Consider the following 14,298-nt stretch of genomic DNA (forward strand, 5'->3'; position numbering starts at 1 on the left):
AATGCCATGGGGATTTTAAGTTGCCAGCCTCACAAATAATGGTAGAAATAATAATTACATCTGAGATTCTCAAAGTCCCGAGTCACTTTTTATCCTAGGAAAAAAGTTCAAAGGAAAGGCTGCAGCTCATTTAATCAGAGACTGTCTGTAGTTACAGATATGCCACAGGGAAAGCTGTAATAGCACATCACAAAAGCCCTGGCTATTAGAGGGTGAAACCCAAAAGTAGGCAAGCCTGATGACACATCAACTGGTCACACCAAAATTACTCATGATATTTAAAGATAACTGATGTATTGTCTTTCTGAGACATGAACGGAGTTTGGGCTAGTCTTTAAAGGTTCAAAGAGTTAATTTCAATAGCACAAAAAACAATGGCCAAAGCAATTCCTTTGATCACTCTGAATCCTAATTTGTCATTTTATATCATAAGTTATATTAAGGCCCCAATTCTGCAAGAATTTTAGTCACATACATAACTTCATTCATATCAATAGTCCCATTGATTTCAGTGAGCCTACTCACAGGCGTAGAGTAATATATGCATAAGTGTTTGCAGGACTAAATAGATTTAATTTTATTATAAAATCCATATGACACCACTCAGTCGCTTATCACTGTATGAAAGATTGCAGACAACAAGCAATAAGACAGAGCTGTAAGACAGACATTCAACTATGGGAAGATTTAAAGGAGGGGGGGGGAACACTATGCCAAATTCATCCCTGCAGTAATTCCACTGCACCCAAGGATTGAGGCAGTCCACTGAGTTTAAACCATCTTGGACTGGAGTTTCATAATGAATCCACAGAATACAGAGAGCCCTGGACACTTAAGAAACTAGCTTGTGTTCACCACTTGTTTTGTATGGGTATTTTTCAACTGCATAGCTGGATTCTTATGAAGCACTAGGAGCTAGTATGGATTTCCTTACTGGATAACCCCATTCTCCATTGTAAATTATTTGCTAATATTTTCCATTGCTCCTTTAAACAGTGGCTGCTATTAAGGATGGTATAGCTACGGAAAGGTGGGGCACGGACACACCATTAGCATTGTCCTGCCACAAAGCCATCTGTTCTAGCATAAACGTTGATAAGAACTGTTGCAACATGCTTTCCCCAATTCACACTGATTTTAAAGGTGAATTCACCTTTTGCATTCATGTTCTATGAACATTTGAGGGATTCATTTTTACTAGCACAAATATGAGTGTAAGGCAAGTTCTAGAGCACACATACTTCAGTACTTGTGGAAATCAAATGTAAGATCTGTGTGCATCAGTGTACACGCTAATATTCAGAAGCTATATTTTAATATATAACAGCACAAAGATCTGATTCCCTGGTAAATTCTAGCAGCAACCATTACCACAAGAAAGCTTTTCTAATCTGCATTCAGCAACAACCCCAGTTCAACGATAAGCAGATCCGAGACAGTATGATTAACTATACAAGAGTGAGACTACTTTAGTCATCACTGTAGGCTCCTTTTAAAGTTATAAGTAAGCAGTCCCATTACAGGCCACCCATAGACTATGTTGCAAGGGGTCTGGTAACTGCAAAAGTCCTACTAAATCACAGAAGAGCTCAGAGCTAAAATGTAGACTTGTCTCTTACCTCTATGCTAATTTCTCCTCACAATTGAATACCTTATCAAATGGTCTTTAAGGAACATGTCACGTGGAGTCAGGAGAAAGAATGTTCTGCCAGGTTATAACTTCGCACTTGCTCATCTATGGTAAAGATAGGAAGTTGGTTTCCAGTTTTAAAAGCTTTTTCCATCTAAAAATTCAAAGTCTCCATGAAAGGGAATCTGCGTATGCCTGTATCTCCTCTAATAGGCTGCACTAAGATGAAGACAAACTAGCTGCCTGCCTGTGCAGATAGCAAAGTCCCTGGAGATTTAATGTCCATACACAAAATAAGGCATAACTCAACTTCCCACAGAATCTCTTGTTTTGCAAAACATTAGCAATTTACTGGAACATTTCTCTATCAGCACACACTTTCTAATGACTGCAGCAATGTCTAGTTACTAATTCTCCACTTTCCCTCATTTTGTTTAAAGTATGGGGTACTAACAGTTTGTTGCCTTTTGCCCTCAGCACAGTTTGAACAGATGGCTCACTGTCCCCTCCCTGCACACATAAAGTGTTTATTACTACCATCCATGAATAGTCAGATGAGCATTACCTGGCAATATGAGACACTTGTGAAGGCTACTGCTTCCTTCTTTAACCCCTGCCTGTCCTTTTTATAAGCTAGGGCGCTTGTCTTTAAATAACACATAGGTCTAGAGTTGGAACTAGATTAAATAAAATGATTGACACACATACATAAAATTTGGGTAATATTATGGGATGTCTCTTCCCCACCCAAGGCTTGCAAGGGCTAAGATGACTACATGGGCCAATTAACAACCCTGGCTGCACCTGGAGGAGGAGGGGCTGAGGGGCGGGAGTTGAGGGGGGGTCTGTACCTGTGAGGGGACACTGCTTTCCTTCTCCTGTGCCCTGGGGACTTTCTGGAACTCATGGAGGTTGTGGAGTTCCCTCCTTGCTCCCCACCCCTGCACTTAGCCATGGCATGGCACCTGCCTCTCCAGCTCCACAGTGCAATAAGTCTGGCACCAGCTCCCCCAACCGGGCGGTGGGGCAACCTCACTTCCCCCAGCCAGAGGGTAGAGGGGCAGGGAGGTCCTCCTCCTGGTCACCTACAGCTCTCTGCCCCCCACCTGTCCTTGGGCTCTGTCCAGCTGCCTGTCAGAACCTCCAGTGCTCCCCACTCCCTGCGTGTTGTGAAGGGCCCAGGCAATGCCCCACTCTGCCCCCTGTCAGTATGCCACTGACTGCCTGGGATAACTTGTTACCTCTCTCTCCCATTGCCCCACCCTCAACAGGGGAAACCCTCATAGTGACCTGGCCAGGGGCCAAATCACACAGAAGAGGCTGTAGTCCCTAGAGTGGGGGGAAGGGGTGTGTGGTCCACAGAGCAAGAGGATGATGGGGAAGAGAGCCAGAGGATGCTGCAATGCCTGACCAGAGCTACCACACTAATCCCCAGAACACTCAGGAGGCAGCACCACTAGCAGTGAGTGCACCCCATGACAGGCAAACAAACTGAAATCAAGAACTGATAGCAAACTAAGCATGTACGGAACATGGTTCAGCGACTTGTTTTCCCTGCCACATGTTTTGAGTGTGAAATTTTCATCCCCCACACAAAGCCTGAACAAAGGGATATGTGTGTGAGGGACCAAATCCTCACTTAAGGTATAACCAGGGCATGAGCACTTCACAGCTATCCCGTGACAGCTGTAGAATTCATGGACTGCAGTAGAAAATGATGCAGACTCTTTCAAATTCATCCATGCAGTGTTTGTGGCCAATGGGGCTGCACAGTAAATGGATTCAGCTCATTTCCTGTGCCCTCATACACGCTGTGGAGCTCAGCTGTGATGTTCCCTGTTCCCTGTTCCACTTCCCTTCAACCTGTACTCCTGCTTGGGTTGGGGTCTTCTGCAGCTGGATGGAATCTGCCACATGTCCCTGTCTTCTACCCAAGGGCATGTAAGAAAACCAGGCAATAGGCCAGATATTTAAAAGTATTTAAAAGTATTTGGATCCCTAGAGATGCAGATAGGCGCTAAATTGGATTTAAGGGATCCAGGGAAACTGATTTCAGTGGGAACTAGGGACCTTATTACGTTTGAGGCTATGGGCCTGTTTACTGGCCACTTCGCCCTGTTTTCATATTTTTTATACTTATGTGCTATACTTAGATACTGTGACAAAGGGTGCTTTAGAAATGCAACTATAACACTAAATTCTCTCAAAGAGTTGATTAGTGAGCGTAGATGAATATAACTCTGGGAATACCAGCTGTCACTCTGGCTGGATGGGAGAGGGGGATTTATTATATTATTTAACCTCAGTATGTCACAATCATAATAATTCATATGAGATATGCCGTGTCAGGTACTGTTAGAAAGGCTATAATGTGCTAAGTAAGAAGATAATGTTTATGTGTTATATATGTAATGGAAGTTATGGATATGGTTGATATATCTGTATTTCAAATTGTACTGTGTCTGGGCAACACCCCAGACAGGATGACTGCAGCACTAGCCTGCTTAATGGCCCATTAAGGAAATTCACAGGTACAATGGGCCCATGGGGAGAAGCCAGGGATATACCTGATGAGTCACCAGGACTTACTCATGTGACTCTGGACTCCATCAAATTCCACAAGCAGAATGGCAAAGGCCAAAGGACATAAAAGGCAGCTGCCCCACATCCATTTTGTTTTCAGTCTTCCTCTGGATCAACTCATCTGCAACTGAACTGAAGCTGTGAAACAAAGGACTGAGACCCATCCAGGTACTGGATGTATACCAGAAGGACTATACAAGCCTTCAAACTCCACAATTCTACTAGAAACCTGATATATATGGACTTTCAAATCAACTGTATTTGTCTGATTGCTTTAATCCTTTAACATTTCTCTTATAGTTTTTGTTTCTTTTTATAATAAACCTTTAGTTTTATTTACTAAAGGATTGGCTGGCAGTGTGGTATTTTGGGTAAGAGCTAAACTTATATTGATCTGGTACTGTGGCTGACCCTTTGGGGTCAAAGCGCATAGAGTTTTAAATAACCGATCTCTTTACTGGACCTAGTGGCTAACTGGGAGCCAGAGACTGAAATACAGTAGCAGGGGCTGTGTGTATTTTTATTTTGGTTTCTTGATAACCAGTGTAGGGAATCAGCAGCACTGTTTGTGGCTGGTTGGGAAGTCTGACTTCAGTGTCACCCACCAGTGCTGGGAGAATCTGCTCTCCTTTTACAGCCTGCCCTGACCGTGGCATTTTCAGGCGGCCACACTAGGCACGGATGGACCACATCAGCCATTTTTTTTTTTTTAAAAGATTCTCCCACCTTTCAGTATCTCACTAACATTTGCGAGGTGATTAGGTTCTATTGTCAACTTTGACCATTGTATTTTGATATAGAGGGAGGATTTAGGATTATATTTTCACTGTTATTCATTATGAATCTTTGATTGGTATTATAATTACTTAGAGTAAAGATACACCTATCAGTTCAGGTTATACTTTTCTTTTTAATACCAAATTTAGCCTGCTAGCTGGTTCATTGGTTAGGTACTGTGTTTGTCTGAAACAGCTCCAAAATATTAAAATATAGACTTTGGTTTGGTGCTCCTAATACAATATGCATACTCAGAAGGGAGTCTCGGTTGTGCATGACACCCTCTTGCTCAGGTGTGCCATCTAAATTCCTTGCTTATACTAGTTTGAAGCATGTTCATTTTGTTTCCTAAAAAATGAGTGAATTTTGTGTTTGCAAAATTGAATGACTAACAGTGCTGAATAGAACCAGGCACAGTACAGGCAAGCATTCTGCCAGTGCACCTCCTTTCTCACCAGCAATGTCTAGTCCAGTAAATCCAGGTCCAGTTTACCACTGAACAGACTGTTGAGCATGCCAAAGTGTATGGTAGTGATTACAATATGCACAAATGCGATTGGTTAATAATAGGTGGTGGTTGGGTTTTTGATTTTAAGGGAGTTAAATTCCTTGATTGCTTGAATTTCATAATGTATGATTTTTTTTTTAATAAAAACTATTGCAAACCCAACATCTCCTGCTGCTAACTATAGATTACTGCAGTCCAAGATAGGTCATCTAGATGTGGTATATCTTGACTTCAGTAAGGATTTGATACTGTCCCACATGACCTTCTCTTAAACAAACTAGGGAAATACAACCTCGATGGAGCTACTGGAAGGTAGATGCAAAACTGGTTAGAAAACCATTCCCAGAGAGTAGTTATCAATGGTTCACAGTCATAACTGGAAGGGCATAACGAGTGGGGTTCCACAGGGATCAGTTCTGGGTCCGGTTCTGTTCAATATTTTCATCAATGATTTAGATATTGGCATAGAGAGTACACTTATTAAGTTTGCGGACGATACCAAGCTGGGAGGGGTTGCAAGTGCTTTGGAGGATAGGATTATAATTCAGAATGATCTGGACAAACTGGAGAATCGGTCTGAGGTAAATAGGATGACATTCAATAAGGACAAATGCAAAGTACTCCACTTGGGAAGGAACAATCAGTTGCGCACGTACAAACTGGGAAATGACTGCCTCGGAAGGAGTACTGTGGAAAGAGCTCCGGGCCATAGTGGACCACAAGCTAAATATGAGTCAACAGTGTAATGCTGTTGCAAAAAAAGCTAACATGATTCTGGGATGTATTAGCAGGAGTGTTGTAAGTAAGACACGAGTAGTAATTCTTCCGCTCTACTCTGTGCTGATTAGGCCTCAACTGGAGTATTGTGTCCAGTTCTGAGCACCACATTTCAGGAAAGATGTGGAGAAGTTGGAGAAAGTCCAGAGAAGAACAACAAAAATGATTAAAGGTCTAGAAAACATGACCTATGAGGCAAGACTGAAAAAACTGGGTTTGTTTAGCCTGGAGAAGACTGAGAGGGGACATAACAGCATTCAAGTACATAAAAGGTTGTTACAAGGAGGAGGGAGAAAAATTGTTCTTCTTAACCTCTGATGACAGGACAAGAAGCAATGGGCTTAAACTGCAGCAAGGGAGATTTAGGTTGGACATTAGGAAAAACTTCCTAACTGTCAGGATGGTTAATCACTGGAATAAATTGCCTAAGGAGGCTGTGGAATCTCTATCATTGGAGCTTTTTAAGAGCAGGTTAGACAAACACTTGAAAGGGATGGTCTAGATATTACTTAGTCCTGCCATGAGTTGAGGGGACTGGACTAGATGATCTCTTGAAGTCCCTTCCAGCCCTTTGATTCTATGATCTTCACTGTTCTTTCTGTAAAAAAAGCAGCCTGAGGACAACTGATTCAGACTTTGGCTCTCCAAGTCAAGTAGCTGGATGGCATTTATGATTATCTCTCATCTCTGACCTGCAGAGTGGACTCTTTCAGTAAATATGTAGGGTATATATGTATTTATATTTAATCTGAAGACTTCTGCCTAGTAATAGAAAGCCACAAATAACCAATAGTACATGGTTATGAGTATGTCTTCCTCTAATGACTAGTCACAGTAGCTCTAAAATCTGTTATCTGTCAGCGATTCAGCTAAAGGAGAGCTTTAGCTCATATAGTAGAGGCCTGTGGTTTTGGTGCTGACATGCTGGGTTGGAGTTTCACTGAGCACTCTATGTATATACTGCTACAGTTACTTACATCGGTCAGTGCTGATTAATGGGATGAAAGAACTGAAAAATCTGCATGTGACTGATGTTCCTGAGGGAGCTAGAAGAACAGAATGACCCTGAACTGTTCTGTACTTTTTTGGCTGTTTAAAGTCTTTGATCCACCTGTGTACATACACTTTGAAACAAGTTTTGCCCTCAGATTGATTTCACTGGGGGTGCATGTGTTTACCTGAGAGCACAATTTGGCCCCTCAATTTCAGTGTACTAGCAACTAAGGAGAGTGCAATTCCTGCACCATTCTGATGATGTGTGTGACAAACAAAAAGGGCATGCAGAGGCTGCTCTACGACCTATATAAAACCTTGCTAGCAAGACTCCCAGGCAAACTCTCAGTCGGGGATGTCATCTAGGGTGATTAGATGGCCTGATTTTATAGGGACAGTCCCGATATTCTTATATAGGTGCCTTATTATCCCCCTCCCCCTCCTCCACTGTCCCTGTTTTTCACACTTGCTATCTGGTCATCCTTGTGTCACTTGACTATGGCCTGCAGGCTTAGGCACATTGTTGTTTGCTATGCAGCCAGCGGCAGAGAACAAACTATTGCTTATTTTGTAGGGTTTTCTTGCTCTCTCTCTTTATCTGTGTGTGTGTGTCTCTGTACATAAGAGCAGGACAAAGCACTGGCTACATCTTGTTGCAAGGCCCAATCTCGCAAAGTGCCCAGTCTTTTGTGTGTTGTGTCCCCTAACTTCCACTGGAGACCATGGAACTAGAGGTGCTCAGCACCTCATAGGAAAGGAAGTGCTCAAACCACCATGTCCCATATGTGGCCAGATGCTACACAGGCTTGTACACAGAGTTCTTCAACTGTATCTCAGTCCCGACTTGCAACTCATTTTTATTCCAGTCTGTGGCCTCTTTAGAACAAAGAAAACCAATTTGTGCTATGCAATAATGCACCATAACTAACAAAACTAGATTGGCACATCACATTCACCTTGGCTTGTGAACTATACTTGACTTTGAATCCCACTAGCCATAGCTAGATGACTAAAGCAGTAACCTCCTGTGCGGCCTATTGATTGGTTATGGCACCAGCAGAGTGTGCTAGACACTTCTCAGCTACATATGAAGATATGGCCCTTGTCCCAAATAACTTACAAGCTAAATAAAAAGCATTAGCACTCAGCAAGGAAGTAGCATGTTAAACAGATGTTTAGAATCTAAATGTCTCCCATCTTAACTGCTATGACATTGCCTGGTGAGCTTTGCATTAACTAGGAGAGCTCCCGCACGTGTTCTGCATACTCTTGGAGAATTTAATCAGCGCCGAGTCACTGGTACAATACACACTTGTGGTGTTTTAATTCATCTGGGTTTAGCAGTTTCTTGCCATCTTTCTGATTGTATGCTTGTCTTAAAGCTGCTCTAAGAGCCACTAACATCATTATTCTAAGTACATTAGAAATATTGCTGTCAGAGCTTCTGGGAGACTGTTTACTATTGATGCATGATATCTAATCAGAGAATTCATAGGTTGATCTGCACTGGCTAATAATGTTGCACAATAATTATATGCAGGTTGGTTTGTAAATTTGATATAAAATACAGAAAAGGCCTAATTTTCATCATTGCCTAACTAGTACATAGCAAAGGGAATTCTTAGGCTTACTCCTTTAAGGACAAATTCTACCCTTGGATATGTGCATATTGTTCCCATTGAAATCAACAAGTATTCTATATATATATCTGAGTGCACTGCTTACGATCATACTATATGGCTGGATCTCATCTATACAGGAGAAGCCAATTCAGATTGTCGTTGCTTTTCTGCACTAAGGGAAAGTGAGGCATGATGGTAGCTGGAGTTTAGCAGCAGGCCATAGTGGGGGAAGGAATATGCCCACCAGTGTAAGTAAATGTATAACTGACATAAGCAGGAACATTCCTTGTGGCTTTGTGCCATTTGCATTGGAGAGGCAGTGTTATGCCTATGTCTCTTCTTGGGCAATGAATGCTGCCAGAAGTGCTAACATACCCCTGTCTTGTGCTCATTGCGAACTGGCTTCTCTGTTCATCTCCTCCCCAGGTCACCTGTCCACAAAGACACTTTTAAGTTGGCCTACAACTTGTAAGCCTTAGGGGATCCTTGAAATGAAAGATGCTATAGCCAGCATCTTTAATCCTGGATGATAGTTATATACCAAAATCCGTATTTAAAAACATAAAGGTCTCCAGTTTTTCACAACTTGCACCAACTTCAGAGATTTGCCTGATCCATCTCTAAGTACATCTCAAATGTACATGTAGTTCTGCTTCATCCTCTTACACTTCCCGTGAGACACATTAGGTATATAAACTTGCCCTTTTATTGCTCCATCTGGGAAATAAGTGTTTATGTTCATGTGCTGATGATCTTCATTTAGTTGAATAAGAAACAAGTTTCTTGTTCAATTCTATGGGCTCTCTGGAGTTCAAAGGTATAATGATGGTAGAATTTACTACCACATCACAATTCAGGATTGGGGCATAAAGTAGAAGTCATAAAATAGCATCTGGATTATTTAATCAAGTAATAAGAGTTCCTTAAAGAAAGTCCCAGTCAGATGGGTAGATGTCTCCCTAGGGAAATGATACTCCTTTAAATAAACATTGTTTCTTTCTTCAGTCTAATTTGCATAAGAAACTAATTGTCTTGGTGGGATCACACCTAATTAACAAAGACCTTTTTAAATTATTTATCTACAATGGAACAGCTTCAATAGGAGAGACTGAGGGAACCACTTCTCCCACCCATCAGAATATGGCATAGCCTGCCTGGTAGGGAGAGCACCTCCCTCAGGTGGAGGCAGTGCTAGCCCAAGCCATTCTTGTACCCCGGGCAGACATTTGAATTTCCCGCCGCGTCTTACCCTCTGCAGAAAAACCACGCTGATTCGTCATTTTTGGCGGCAGCTTGCGAGATTTTTCCCCTATGGGTAAGTGGCCATGGGAAAAGCGAAATTGACAAGCTGTCGCCAAAATTGATGCGATTTATTATTGCTAAATAGATATCAAATTTTGGCGCCCCTTCCAATCAGGCGCCCCGGGCTATTGCCCGGTCACACCATAGCTCGGGCCAGCCCTGGGTGGAGGGGGGACTTCAACTGGGCTCTCCCACATCTCACCTGAGTGCCATAACCATTGGGCTACAAGGTATGAGGGAGGGCCACCATCACTATCATTTTGTGTAAGCTTAGTTAGCAGGGCCTGATCTGGTAGGCAGTGTCTGGGAACACTTATCAAATCAGGCCCTGCAGGAGAGTGAGATGGAGGAATACCTCTCTTTCCCTGGTTTGTGCATCACTGTCTGGGACCTAAGCATCTTGAGACGTGGCAGAGGGCAGCAGTGCACCTGCTCAGAGTCAGAACCATAGGTGCCTAGGGAAATTTTACTGCAAAAATGTAGGCACTGAGCAATTGTACATGCCCATAGGATTTGGAGGCCACTGAGCAGAGGTTTTGTGAATCCCAGTCATGCCTGATTCTGGGATTTAGTCACCTAAAGTGGCAGTTAGGGGCCTAAGTCCTTTTGTGAATCCAGCCTTTCAATGCTCTGTGCCTCAGTTTCCCCATTTGTAAAATGGGGATAGTGACATCTCCTTTGTATTTAGAGATCTACTTAGATTTTAAGCTCTTTGGGGCAGGGAATGTCCTTTTGTTCAGCAACTAGCACAATGGGGCCTTGGTCCATTGCAGGGTCTCCTGTGTGCTGTGGTAATACACATACCAAAAACACTATTCTACTGATTAAATGTACTAGATAAAAATGAGGTGGTGGTGGTATTATTATTTTATTAATGGATGCCCAAAAGCCACGGTGGCAAAAGTATTCACTCTTATCTGTGATCAGCTAGAAACTGGCAAAAGACTGGCTTCCAGACTCAGACATTGCCACTGCACTCTATAAAACTGCACTCCTGAGGGTTAATTATTGCAACTCTGATCTAGGAATGAAGCCACACACCATGAAAAAGCTGCATCTATACAAAATGCATCTGCTTGGCAACACAGGTTGCCACGAACCCATTACCCAAGTGCGCTAGTCACTACATTGACTCCTCACTGAACAAAGAGCAGAGTTCAAGTCTCAGTCCTGACATTCACAATTCTCTATGAGATTAGCCGTAGATAGGTGAGATTCTTACCTCTTTTTCTAGGACCAGGATTACCCACAACTCCTATGCTCCTCCACAACAGAGAAATTGTTAACCAATAGTGGGAGGCATAGGAGGCTGAACTACAAAGTAATGCACAACGAAAAAATAATCCCAACTATACATATACATTGATAGGTTCCAACGTAGCTGTTACCACCCAAGAAAGAGATCTTGGAGTCACTGTGGATAGTTCTCTGAAAGCTTCTATGAATGTGCAGCAGTGGTCAAACAGGCTATCAGTTTATTAGGAACTATTAGGAAAGAGATAGAAAATAAGACAAAGTATCATAATGTCACTATATAAATCCATGGTGTGCCTATACCTTAACTACTGTGTCCAGTTCTGGTAGCCCCATCTCTAAAAAATTCAATGGAATTGGAGAAAGCTCAGAGAAGGCAACAAGGCTGAACAAGGATATGAAATGGTTTCCATATGGGAAGTGACCAAATAGATTAGGGCTATTCATCTTAGAAAAGTTGACTAGGGGGAAATTTGATAGAAGTTTATAAAATCATGAATGGTGTGGGGAAAAAAGTAAATAGAGAAGTTTTAGTTACCCTTTCACACAATACAAAAAGCAGGGATCACCTGATGAAATCCACAGGTAGCAGGTTTAATACAAAAAAGCAAGTACTTTTTCACACAACTAACGTGTAGAACTCATTGCTATGGGATGTGATGGCCAAACATATAACTGGGTTAAAAAAAGGACTAGATAATAGATATGAGTCAAGATGTCAGAGATGCAACCCCGTGTTTAGGGGGACCATAAACTTCTGACTACCAAAATCTGGGAGTGGAAGAGGGGGTGATTCATTTCATGATTACCCTGTTTTCTACACTCTCCTGGTATGAGCCACTGTTGGAGAAAGGATACTAGCAAGATGTACCATGGTCTGACCCAGTATGCCAGCTTCTGTGTTCTTAACTTTCACAGCGTTTAGTCTGAACCTAGACTCTGGAATCCACTCCTGCAACAAAAGTTCTGTTACTAGAAAAGTAGTGTGAGCAACAGCAGCACATTTGTATCTCGCTAAGAGAATAGAAGTGTAAGATAAATTTGTTAAACAACATCTATTTTGTTTAATGCTCTGTTTGTTCAGAATGAAGCATATGTTGTTGTCATACTAACTTTGACAATGCTTGGATAACGTGTGTCAATAAAGATATCTTAATGATTCATTTTGAAGTGGTATGCCAATAAAATCTGTTTCAGTTACAAGAATCAGGTATGTGTCTAATTTTATCAAGTCCTATGAACAAGCTTCTCAGTTATACCATTCTACATCTAAATCCACAGGCCTGCTCCTTATAAAGATGAGAACTTTTCTCTCTTGTTTCACATAAATCACTTAAGATCTGTGCTACTCAATAATATGAACTGTATTTTCCATATTACTTACTCATAAGTTTTTTTTGTATTTTGTTTTCTTTCAAAATCATTCCAACGATATAGTGGATAATAATTTTAAGATTAGGTTGTTTTCTGATTTGATTTGATTTAGTTGTGGACCATTTTCACTACATAATGCAAAAATTAAAGGACATGCTAAAGAGTATCAGAAGTGCTCAGTGTTCTTGTGACTATTTTGAAAGTGCACAGGCATGTGATAAGGAAAGACACTTCCTATTAGCAAGTTTCTCATCTTCTGGGCAAATACAGTGAGCCAGAAATGAAGTCATTACAAATGAAATCAAATTGATTGACACTCCTGCAGTATCTTTATGTTTGGTTTGAGTTTTTTTGCAGGTTTTTGGGTTTTTTTGTTTGTTTGGGGGGGAGGGGGAGCAGCGCTGGTTTTGTTTCACCTCTGCTTTTTTAATTGAAAGGAAATGGCAGTATGGACCAAATCCTAATCCCACTGCAGCCAGTAGCATAACTACTAATGGCTTCAGTGGGTGGAGATCTAGCCCTATATCACATGAATCTAATTTAAATAGGGGTGAATTAGCAACAGATCCTTAGGCTCCCACAGTCTGATGGGGCACAGATCCTGTCTTGAATTATAGACTACGCACCAGGCAATAGCAGGGTGTGTTTGAGCTTTCTAGGAGGTCATATGTGGCAAGGAAATGAAGCACATTAGGCTAGGAGACTCGGATTTGGGTTAGTGGTAGCTGCAATTTCATTGGACCCGCTCTCCTGTATAGTTTTAATCCAATGTGTATTTAAATGGTATTAAATGAGCACACTGTTCAATCTCCTATCCTCTTGGTTTAAGAGGACATCAGTGCAGACAAGGCAGAGAGCAGACCCAATTTTCCCACCAATCAAGAGTGAGAAGAGCACAGCTCCATTATTTTATGTGAATGGGGGTGTGATGCTGGCAGACCAGGTGCCAGCTCTTGCCAAGGCTTTAGGACTCAGCCAAGCACTGACAAATTCATTGGTAGAAACCAGTCCAGGTCACTGGACTGTTAGTGTGTTAGTATGGTTAAGATGGGGACTGCACTTATAACAATGTATAGTGTTAAGACTTTATGAAATGCTTATAAATTGTTATATGTATTAATCCTACTTATAATGGCTGTAGCTCCTGCTATAAGGCATAATACATAAGTGTTTGCTACATAGTTCAGAAGAAACATTTTACAGCTATATAACTCACCAAACAAGAAAAAACTTTACCTAGTGCAAAATATTTAATCCCTATGAAAGGTATTAACTCTTGCCCATCTGAAAGGACTATTAAACTAAATGGGCCTTGTGGGACATCACAATAAAATACTTTAATTGTCCCTTCACACCCATGAAGAGGCTATGTGCAGAAGGACTCATCCCATCAACTTGAATTCTGTTAGAAGGAAAAAGAGATAGTGACTAAGAAAATTTTTCTTCTCTTTTGATGTTTGGACTCAGACAGGGCTGAG

This window comes from Emydura macquarii, unplaced genomic scaffold, assembly GCF_026122565.2.
Source record: "Emydura macquarii macquarii isolate MOO-44397 ecotype Brisbane River unplaced genomic scaffold, CSIRO-AGI_Emac_v2 contig_2768, whole genome shotgun sequence".
NCBI classification, from domain to species: Eukaryota; Metazoa; Chordata; order Testudines; family Chelidae; genus Emydura; species Emydura macquarii.